Source organism: Xyrauchen texanus, chromosome 50, assembly GCF_025860055.1.
Source record: "Xyrauchen texanus isolate HMW12.3.18 chromosome 50, RBS_HiC_50CHRs, whole genome shotgun sequence".
NCBI lineage: Eukaryota > Metazoa > Chordata > Actinopteri > Cypriniformes > Catostomidae > Xyrauchen > Xyrauchen texanus.
In genome coordinates this window covers 12,937,280-12,948,752 of record NC_068325.1, presented here as the reverse complement: position 1 = coordinate 12,948,752, position 11,473 = coordinate 12,937,280, and positions in this window count along the sequence as shown.

Here is an 11,473-nt window from a genome sequence, read left to right as displayed (position 1 = left end):
CATTTACAAACTTTTCTGGTCTACCTGCCAGTCAGTATGTTTATATGTTCGGTTGTAATCAGACTATAGCAGGTTTTTGAGAAGTTAAGCTACAGTCTTCATCTGTCTGTCCTAGTATTACACAATGCGTAATCGAATATTTGAAAGGAGTTGTTCACTGTAACCCAGATTTTTTTGAGGTGGTAGTAATCAACATTATGCCACAAATGCAGTCAATTGAGTTTAACTTGAATTAAACTATTAATATTCCTTTAGAAAGACAAATTATTGCTTTAGTCTGACCGAAATCGAAATTTTACAGTGTTTGTAATCATACTGATTGTAATTAAAAGCTTTTAAAGAGCTGGCTGGTGAAAAACTTGGTTATATTTGCATGCTGTTTATTTGTTATTATTATTTTCTGTTTTAAATTGTCCATTGGTGAAAAACATTCATTCTTAAAAGCTTCATATGCAGCAACTTAATCAACACAGTAGCTAACCTCTTGGAGCTTAAACCACATCTGTTGAATTCCCAATTTAAAGGTGCGCTCAGTAATTCTAATCCAATACACTTTTTGTCAAATTCTGCAAATATCTCCTCACAGTCTGCTAGCTGTCCGTTCTGTGGGTGGGCTGAAAAAAAATCTAGTATTTGTACACAGCCCTGGCTCTGTAAATGGGACAAAAGCAAAGTGGATCAGACCGATCCACACAACAGTACTCCAGCCAGTCAGCAACAGGGGATGGTTCTTTGGTCAGCAAACCAAACTGTTAGTGTCGTTCCCTAGGCAACGGGGGGCAGTTCTTCCAAAGGAGCACTGAAGGGAGGGGTGTGTTTGTTTTTGCAGTTGAGATCGAATGTCAACAGTGTTGCTCAGAAATTGCTGAGTGCACCAATAATTAAGTCAAGCTATGTGTATTCACTCTTCTCAGTGATATAAAAATTCAGATCCGGTTTTCATCATGTTGTGCCCTTTGAACCACTTTCACACCGAATTTGATATTCCTAGACATTACAAATGAGGAACGGCAATTAACATCCTAACGTCCTTAACGTCCTAAGTATTTGCATAAAATATCATAATACTTAATGAGGTTTATATTATTTTACAGTTTTACATTCAAACTGATTTATCTCCAATTTCGGGCCAGCCCTCAATCAAAGGTTCCCTCTTCTATTGTAATGTTTTTTGTTTTGTTTTTAAGATTTTTAATTACTTAACAGATATGTACATATCTTGTGAACACAGTGTGCTGTGATATTCTGTCTACTTTATCTTCAGAAATAAAGTTCTAGTCAGCCATGTGAGAAATTGTTTACAAAACTTTAAATGTATGCGAACACTGCGTGTGTGAGGCAATTATTCAAATTTACAATCCATCCCAGCAGCTGTTCTTGTTAAAGTTTCCAGCTTGCTGACAAATAACAGGCAGACTATTTTTGAACATCAGATAAAGAGTCGTGCATATGTGTCTACTGCTCAATCTGTCATGCGCTCTGTTTCTCACAAAACTAAAACTTCAGCATTGCCAGCATAATCAAACACCTTGTGTGGATTAAGAGAAATACAATTTTAAAGCGGGGATCTAATAATATACCCAATAATAAATATAATAAACAATATGAATAAAAACATAATACAATAAACATAAAATACATGGTATGTCTCCAGGAAAGCGACATGATGAAAGAGAAGCACCAACGTTTGCTGCAGTTGAAAACTTAGCTAAACGATTTACTTATTTAGTTGTAGCATGAATTTATTGCTCATGATGACATCACAGTGACATCATTTTGTTGTTTACATTTCATAAAAATAGTAAATGATCTGAATTTTAGAAGTTTTTGATTATTTCTGCATGAAAGTAATGTGTCTGTTCTTACAGGCCATGTGTATTGCAAGATGGTGCCACTTTATTTTGTGCAATTGATGCAAATAAAGTTCACATATTTGTTTAGGAAAAAGTCAAAGTACGCCAAAAATCATGCAAACGCCTTTATGCATTTTAAAGATATGAGCAATCAAAATAGTGGCCCAGTAATGTTGGCTAGCACAGCAGGGAATGACAGGCAGACGATCAAGACGATGATGATGTGAAGAACCCAAGTGCAGTTTATTTATAAGATGAGTGATATATCCAAACGTGAACAAAAACAAAACATTAACATGAACTTGACTTGACCACCAAACAATGTTACATTAACACAATACTTGACAAGAGACAATGGCAAACATGAGGGCTAAAATAAATGGACAAGGATAACATGACAACTCCAGACCACCCCAGAACATAAGTTCCATCAGGGAGCTGGGTGGAGAGGGGAATCTTGGAAAACATAGGGGACCAGATGGGGCTGGAGACCAGGTGTGGCTCAAGAAATCAGGGAGGAGCAAGTTGTGGGTCTGGTGAGACAGGACGTGGAACGTGGCCTGGTGAGGCAGGATGGAGGCAGAGACCCAGGGGGTAAAGATGTGGCAGCTGTGGTGACTTGACGTGGCATGGCGGCTGTGGCGAATTGAAGTGGCAGGGCAGCCATGACAACTTGACGTGGCAGGGTGGCTTGACTAAAACCTGGCATGTGTAGCGGCTTGGTATGGCAGGCGGAGCCATGGAAGGTGGAGCCGGAGAACTTGGAGCCCGAAGAGTAGCCGAAGGCTCGAAGGTCCAGTGTGTTTCTGGAGGCTCAGGGGACCAAGGCAGCGCTGGAGCTTCGGAGGACCAAGGTGGAGAGGGGGTATTGGAAGACTGAGGCAGAGCCGGTGGGGCTGAGGACCAAGGGATGGAGGTCCCCAGTGGAACCGAAGGATGGAGGCCCCCAGTGGAGCCGAAGGATCGGAGAGCCAAGGAACAGCCGGAAGATCGGAGAGCCAAGGCGGAGCCGGAAGATCGGAGAGCCAGGTGACCGAAAGACCAAGGAGGAGCTGGAGGGACAAGAAACTCCGGTGAAGCCGATAGGTTGGAGGAACACGGTAGAGCCGAGGTGATGTCGAGGGATCAAAGGGCCAAGGCAGAGTCCAGGGCTCGGAGGGTCTAGGTGGAGTCGGAGGGTCAGATGTTCCCCTTGTCTTGGATGTCGCAGGGGGCGATGATTGAGGGGAACCGGCTGATCAGGAGGAGGAATACTCAGGGTGGGCACAAGTGCGGGAAACAAATCCAGGACAACTAGCTCAGCGAGAGCTGGCTCTGGGATGGACAAGGCTTGCAACGCTGCCTCTGGGACGGACGAGGCTTGCAACGCTGATTCGTAGGCCTTTGCAGGCTTGGGCTTTGGCTCGTTGGCCGTGGCAGGCATGGGTGTTGGCTCGTGGACCAGAGGTGAGCCTGTGACATGACATGGAGCAGACTGATGCTTGGCTGTGACATTGCATGGAGCAGACTTAGGAATGGCTGTGACATGGCATGGAGCAGACTGAAGTTTGTTTGTGACATGGAGCAGACTGAGGCTTAGCTGTAGCATGGCATGGAGCAGACTGAGGTGTGGATGTGACATGGCATGGAGCAGACTGAAGCTTGGCTGTGACATGGCATGGAGCAGACTCAGGATCCAGAGCAGAAAGTGGTGCAAGCTCTTCGACCATGACGTGGGACCCTGGCTCAGCCACCATGACATGGGACCCTGGCTCTCGACCATGACAGGGAACTCTGATGTGGCAGCTATTACTTTGGGCTGAGGTGTGGTGAGTGTTGTGGAATTGCGGAGTTCCTCATCCACAATTCCAACTGTGAATGAAGAACCACTCAGCCCAGTCCAATCCAGTCCAGTATCTTCAGGCATAAGATCATTCAAAAGTTCATTCAAACCATTTCGAAAAATGTCCTTAAGGGCCACCTCATTAAAATCCACATTGTAGCAAAGACCACTTAATTCCTTGACATAATCCTCTAGGGGACGATTTCCCTGCCGTAAATGAAGAAGCTGGATTGCTGGGTTACCAAGTCAGGAAAAACAAAACAAAAGAAAGGACCAAGTCAGGAAAAACAAGCTAATTAATAAGGCATTTTGCAAAAATAAGCAACACCAAGTGTTTTTCCTTGTATAAAAACATGTGGCGTAGTGGGTTTAATTTCATTGATCTGCATAGAAACCTTAGTATACATAGTCTGCAGTATCTAAAATTATTCTACCTCATTCAATTATATACCAGCTGCGATTAGCAGTGGGTAACACTTTACTGTGCTCTGGGAGCAAGCCCAAAAAAACGCAAACCGTGACTGCCCATATTCATAAGCGACTTCTTGAAAAAATAAGCCCAAAATTGCTTATAATAATGAGAAACGACTGCATGATCACCACGCTTTTAAAACTTCATGTCAAGGTAATACCAGTTTGACTTTAAAAACATGTCTTGAGGCCCTACATTCTGTTTTATTCCATTCTGTCTAGCTGTTTTAGATCAACTCCTAACTCATTCTGTTGACTGCTCGTGGTAAGTGTGGCTGTGTGAGGCGTGTTGTCTGTAGTAGCAGCTAAGGCTGGGCTGATATTTTGCAGATTTACAAAAACATGCTTTCCATTTTTTACTTTAAACTTGAATTGCTTGTGGATCAGGTGGCATGATTAATTCATTCTACTCAATGCTTTAGATTTGCATCCTTATTTTTTCTTAATCTGTGTAGATTAAGAGCACTGAGCTATGGATTCCAACGAGAATCATCTTTTATGGCAAATCACAAAATTGCTGTCAACAGTGTGGCACACATATTGCACAGTATATTTTATAAATAAGCAAATGTCCCCTGAATAAAAACCAGAAGAATAAAAAACTTGATTCCTCTTCTGTTTACAAATTTGATAGAGGCAATTGATGGTAAGCACCCTCAGCAATGAAAGCGAGTCAATCAGTAAGCCATCAGTGGATCAATATGTACAGCCTTGGGGCAGCGACTGTCACGCTGATAACATGTAAATGGTAAATGATATGACTGTTTGAAACAGGTGGGAAACACACAGGGAGGATTGCAGAAATCTTTTTACAGTGGATGTCATGCTTATCAGTGCAGATGGACTCCGGGCCAATCTACCTGAATGCACTGCATTATTTACACAGGCCACATGCTGGACATTGAAATACATGCTGCTCTGATGGCAAGCCAGGGTATTTGTGGAATCTTAAACTGCACACCCTACTTTCCAGGTCTATGCTGCTAAAATATTTCAATGTTAAATTCCTATACCATCAAGGCCCATGGCATAATTAATTGATTGGAATGTTTGAAAGGAAAATTAATGGGTTGTGGTCAGTATAAACTACCACAGGTATCGAACTATATCCCACATTCACCTCAAAGTGCTGAAGGGACAGCAGCAATGCTAGAGCTTTCTTCTCGATGGTACAGTGAAGCAGCTGATGTTTCAAAAACTTCTTGAGAAGTAGAAAATCGGATGGTCAATACCATCAGCATCTTCTTGCAATAGAACACCTCCAACTCCGGTAGCGCTGGCATCAACAGCGATCTTGAAGGGTAAAGAGAAATCTGGGGCAGAAAGTACAGGGGTGCTACACAAAAGGGTCTTCATAGAATAGAAAGCAGGTTGGCATACTTCGGACCACACAAATTCACAATATTTGCCAAGCAAATTAATTCAAGGCAAGACAACATACAAAAAGCACGGTAGGAACCTATCATACTTAAAAAATGTCTTAATTCTAATAATGTATTAAATGACTGAGGCACAGGGAAATCCAAAATTGCTTGCACTTTGATAGCTACAGGACAAACCTGACCTTGGCCTACCTGTTTTCCCAGGTAAGTCACTGTAGCTTTGCCAAACTCTAATTTAGCGAGATTAACTGTCAAAGAAGCATGTTGAAACCAATCAAACACTTCATATAGCATTTTTAAATGGTCACTCCAATCAGATGAATAAATCACAATAACGTCCAAATACGCCTCACAGTTAGAAACACCAGACAACACCGTGTTCATCAGGTGCTTGAACATAGCTGGGGCGTATAGAAGTCCAAAGGCAATTACCGTATATTCCAAGAGGCTATTAGAAGCAACAAAACCAAAATCTCTGTGCTACGAGGTATAAGAGGCTCCTGCCAATAGCCTTTTAGCATATCGAGGTTTGTAACATAGGTGGCGGAACCAACCTTATCCACACAATCCTCCATATGAGGAAGTGGTTCCGAATCTGGTTTAGTAACCGCATTAACCTTTCGGTAATCTGTACAAAATCTAAATGTACCATCACTTTTAGGAACCAGAAGGCATGGTTTACTCCAAGGACTGCTGCTGGGAACTGCTAAACTGTTTTCAAGGAGATTCTCCACTTCTGATTACATAACTTCACTCTTAACAGGGTTTAAATGGTACGCATGCTGCTTAATTGGAGAATGACCTTCAACATCAATGTCATGACATGCAGCAGTAGTACGAGAAGGTACATCTGAAAATAATCCAGGTTAAGCATGGATTAACTGAACGATATCTTGACGACAATCATCAGACAAATATGACAGAGATGCAGTTCATTCTTTCAATATTTTCAAATTTTGTAAACAAGCTCCAGTCACCAGGAAATTCCACAGTGTCAACACATCCTCCTCTGGACAGTATTGAGGTAGCATGTTAACCGAAGCAACAGGGACTTCAGAGCTTTTAAACTCTGGAACCCTATCTCTAAGAACATTTCAACATATTGATGTGACACAGGCAGGTTTTTCGCTTTCGATCTGGTGTACGAATCACATAATCGGTCTCACTCACTTTTGACTCGATAACATACTGACCAGAAAAACATGCATGTAACGAGGAAACCATAATTGGAAGTAATGCCAAAACATTTTCAACAGGGTGAAAACTACGAACAACAGACTTCTTATAAAAACCTGCCTTCATTTTCACTTGAGTAGATGATAATGAAGTACGTGCCAAATTACAAGATTTGTTCAAATGCTCCCTAAATGCGCAAACATAATCCTACACATTAATGAACTCGGTCGGTTTTGTTAATTTAAAACTCGATAGAGCATTAACCTTAAAACCCTCATCTATTTGGGAGAACATTAAACTCTCTTTTACCACCCCACAGTGGATCTGTGGAGTTTCACCTTGGAACTGCCATGATATGCATAATGAGAAATGTTATATAATTTTGCAAAAAAAGTGCCACAGTCACATAATTTTCATGAGATCAGGCTGGTAAATGACACTGAAATATAAATGTTTATGACTTTCGGAAATTCTCATATGATGCATGTTGACTGATGGACATTGTTAAAGGGCAAATTCAATAAACTAGTGTGAAACGTGAGTTTTTCTGAAATCGCACTGGGCCAGAAGTGCCCATAGTTAAAGAAATACCCCCATATTGCACGTCTAGTTTTAGTGCATGTATGAATTTACACATGCCTGTATTCACTGCATGTTCCGGTAGCCGCCACGCTCTCTTCTCACTAATAAAAAAAAGTGAGCCGAGGGACCCTCAGAGCGATTTGCACACAGAGCCATATTTTGAGTCAAGTTTCAGCACACACATGCTGCCAAAATAATAATCTGTGCCATGCTGACATGGCCTCCGCTTATATCCTAATTGCATCCGGCTTGCTTTTGTCCACATTTTTGTTTCCCACCTAGTCATCATTAGGTGCCGGAGCATGCTAACCTCCACAATATGATTAGACAGCTTGTCACACCCCATAGAATGATACCAGATATGCATTCGAGGATACGGACATATTTTTGGATGAATCTCATGATAACGGGGATATTTCTGAAAGAATGGACGACAGCCTAGGTGTCATTTTGAAAAGTAATTGACAGTTTGATCAGGATTCATTGGCGACTTACACTACCTTCTAAAGTTATCGCTTAAAACTAAAGCTGCCAATGCAAATTGAAAAAATAAGAAAAACAGTAACAAAAAGATAAAAAGCAACAAATCAATGCTAATGTATTGTGGTGTTGCTTACATATGAGTAAAAATAACTTTGTTTCTTGGAGGTTTTTTGCTAATAAATGGTATCAATGAATGTACAGTGGCCCCAAAATGTATTTGGACACTTAAGCCACACTTATTAAGACACGTTTGTGAACTTAATTCATCCACTAATAAAATCACCTTGGGCCCAGTCGGATAAATGTAATTTAAAAGATATTTCTGAGAAAAGGTTTAGAATAATTTGTTTGCAGATGCAATTTGGTCTGATGTTTTTTTTTTTATCCTTATGGAATGACATTTAGAAATTGTGACTTACGTAAGAGTCTAAATATTTTAGGTCTGTTACACGTTCATGTTGCTATGAGACAGGCATGTTCAAAGCGGAATGCGTGTTCACGTGTAACCGGTCCAGCTCGACCCACTCCAAGCGGGATTCGAACCGGCGTAGGATATGGGTGCTAACAAGGAGGCTAAATGCTACAGCCCCTAGCATCAGACGCTAGTGTGCCTTTTGAGGCCAGGGGAGTGAGGTTCACACACTGCATAGCTACCTACCAGCTAACTAAAGTTACACTCACCCCCCTAAACCTCTGGTCGTTAGCTGTGCAGTGTGTTAGCCTCACTCCAATGGCCTCAAGCGACTGACACTGGGGGCTGTAGCATTTAGCCTCCTCTGCTTAGAGCAGGTCGAGCTGGACCTGATACAGTGGTGCTGTGACCTGGATTCTTACATTTCGAGTTGTTTCTCTCATCGATTGTCTTCAGAAGACATGGAATATGATGCATGCGTCTTAAAGACTATTTTTTGACACTTTTGGGTCCTTTTTTTAACTTTAAAGCCAGTTGTTATGAACTGCCATTGTATGAAAAGACACAGGGGGATCGTCTTTAAAAATCTCCTTTTGTCTTCCACATAAGAAAGGAAGTCATACAGGCTTGGAATGAATTGAGGCTGAGAAAATTTGGACAGAATTTACATTTTTGGGTTTCCTATTCCTTTAAAACTTTAACTTTGTAATTACTTGAAAACCATGAAGACATTTTTGGGTCAGGTGCAATCCAGATTAGTGCTGAAGATCAGGCCAGAAGTCTCATCATAAGGGACTAGATTATTATGCAAGTCAGTGCAGGCTCATTAATTCATCTAAAAAAGCAAAGGAGCTTTACATGCCTGCTGGGGTGTTCCATTGCAGTTTACAACTGCCAACTGTCTTACAAATGTTTGTCATGGATTTTCCAGACTGTGCGTGATGCATCACTCTGAAGCTGTGTGCAGTAATTGGCAGACGTCTGCTGACAGTGGGCAGAAAAGGAAGGAGAGAAACATTACTACACTGTTACTTCCTCCAAAATTTTGAAAAATTATTATTGCTGAAAGGCTTGATCAGCCAAATCAAAGTTCATTCGATATACTCCAGACGGTTCAGGTTCAAGTTGTTTTCAGTTGCTATTAAACAGTATTAAGCAAGCTCTTGGTTTTGACAAAATGTCATATAAAATGCCCTGGGTTATTTAGAGAGAGAGAGACGGTGTCTGTGCTCTCAAACTTCTGAGGAATGAACTTCAAATAACAGTCAACAGAGAAGCCTTGGTATCTCAGTGGTAAAAACGCTGGTTATATTTCAAAGAACATGTCAATATACATGTGATGTTCAAAGAATGTTAACCAACAATATGTCAGTATACATATGAATGTCAGATGTATGTCACAAGTCCAGCCAATGATCAGATGAATGTTGCATGTTCAGCCAATACATAAAGCAAGAAATAGATGCTCTTTGTATACATATTGTATATATGCAAATTAATATTGAGTAGAATTTAGATATGCAAGATACTTAAATATGCAAAGATGTTTTTTAAAAAAACAAAGTGTAAAACAATACAAGGAAACCAGCGTCAACTTAAAGGGTAAGTCTTTTTAATCTTTTCTTTAAAGGGTATCCAGAGACAGTTTTTGCTTCTTTTTTCTCCCGTGCTCCATCGCTCCTGCCCTTTTTATGCCGCTCTCCTCATGTTACTGCAATCAGACACAGGTGTTAGTCATCATTTAGCTCAGGTGTGAGCGCCCTTACCGCTTTTCTCTCCCGGACGGGCGCTTGACCACGCCCCCGCTGCCACATACCCCCACCGCCCGACTCAGGCCGAGGCGTCATCCGGCCTGCCTACCACTCCCCATTTCTGGAGAGGAAGTCAGCGGCAGCCATCTGCACCCCGGTCTGTGGACCACCTTGAACTTAAAAGGCTGGAGGGCCAGATACCAACGGGTGATCCGGGCGTTCAGTATCTTTCATGCGGTGGAGCCACTGCAGTGGGGCATGATCCGAGCAGAGGGTGAAGGCTCGCCCCAGCAGGTAGTATCGGAGGGTGAGGACCGCCCACTTGATGGCCAAACACTCCTTCTCTACGGTGCTGTACTTAGTCTCCCTCAAGGAGAGCTTCCGGCTAATGTACAGCACCGGCGTTCCTCTCCCTCCACCAACTCGCGAGAGCACGGCGCCCAACCCTCTGTCTGAAGCGTCCGTCTGCAAAACAAAAGGGAGAGAGAAGTCAGGTGCATGCAAAAGCGGCCCCCACAAAGTGCAGCTTTAATCTCTGTAAACGCCTGTTGGCACTGCTCTGACCACTGGACCGGATCTGGAGCCCCTTCTTAGTAAGGTCAGTCAGCGGGCTGGTGACATCCGAATAATTAGGTACAAACCGTCTGTAATAGCCAGCCAGCCCCAGGAACTGCCTCACCCCCTTTTTGGTCTTGGGTCTAGGGCAAGTCGCATCGCCGCTGGTCTTGTCAATTTGGGGTCGCACCTGGCCATGACCCAAGTGGAACCCCAGATACCGTACCTCCACACGCCCAACCGCAGCACTTTTTCGGGTTTGCCGTGAGCCCGCCCGCCGCAGCGATCTCAGGACGGCCCTCAGATGTTGCAAGTGCCGCTGCCAATCATTGCTATAAATGATGATATCATCTAGATAAGCAGCGGCATAAGCAGTATGTGGTCTGAGGATCCTATCCATGAGGCGCTGAAGCGTGGCTGGTGCCCGAACAAACCGAAAGGAAGCGTCACGAATTGGTGTAATCCGAACGGCGTGGTGAAGGCCGTTTTTTCACGGGATATTGGTGTCAAGGGGATCTGCCAATAACCCTTCGTTAGATCCAAGGTCGAATAAAACCGAGCAGAACCTAACCGATCGAGCAGTTCATCAACACGGGGCATTGGGTACAGCGTCAAATTTTGACACCGCATTGACTTTTCTATAATCCACACAGAAGCGTACAGACCCGTCGCTCTTGGGAACAAGGACGACCGGGCTGGACCAATCGCTGTGAGATTCTTCTATTACTCCCATGTCCAGCATCGCGTCCAATTCTTCCCGAACTATTTTCTTTTTATGCTCGGGCAAGCGATAAGGGCGACAGCGTGCCAATACGCCCGGCTCGGTCTCGATGTGGTGTTGTATGATGTCTGTATGCGGCCCGGTAGAGGAGAGAACACGTCTGCAAACTCCTTTTGTAGTTCGGAAACCTCTGCGAGTTGGCGTGGTGAGAGGTGGTCTCCACAAGGAACCGGGGTGTTAGGATCGCAGGCTTTGTTTACCTCCG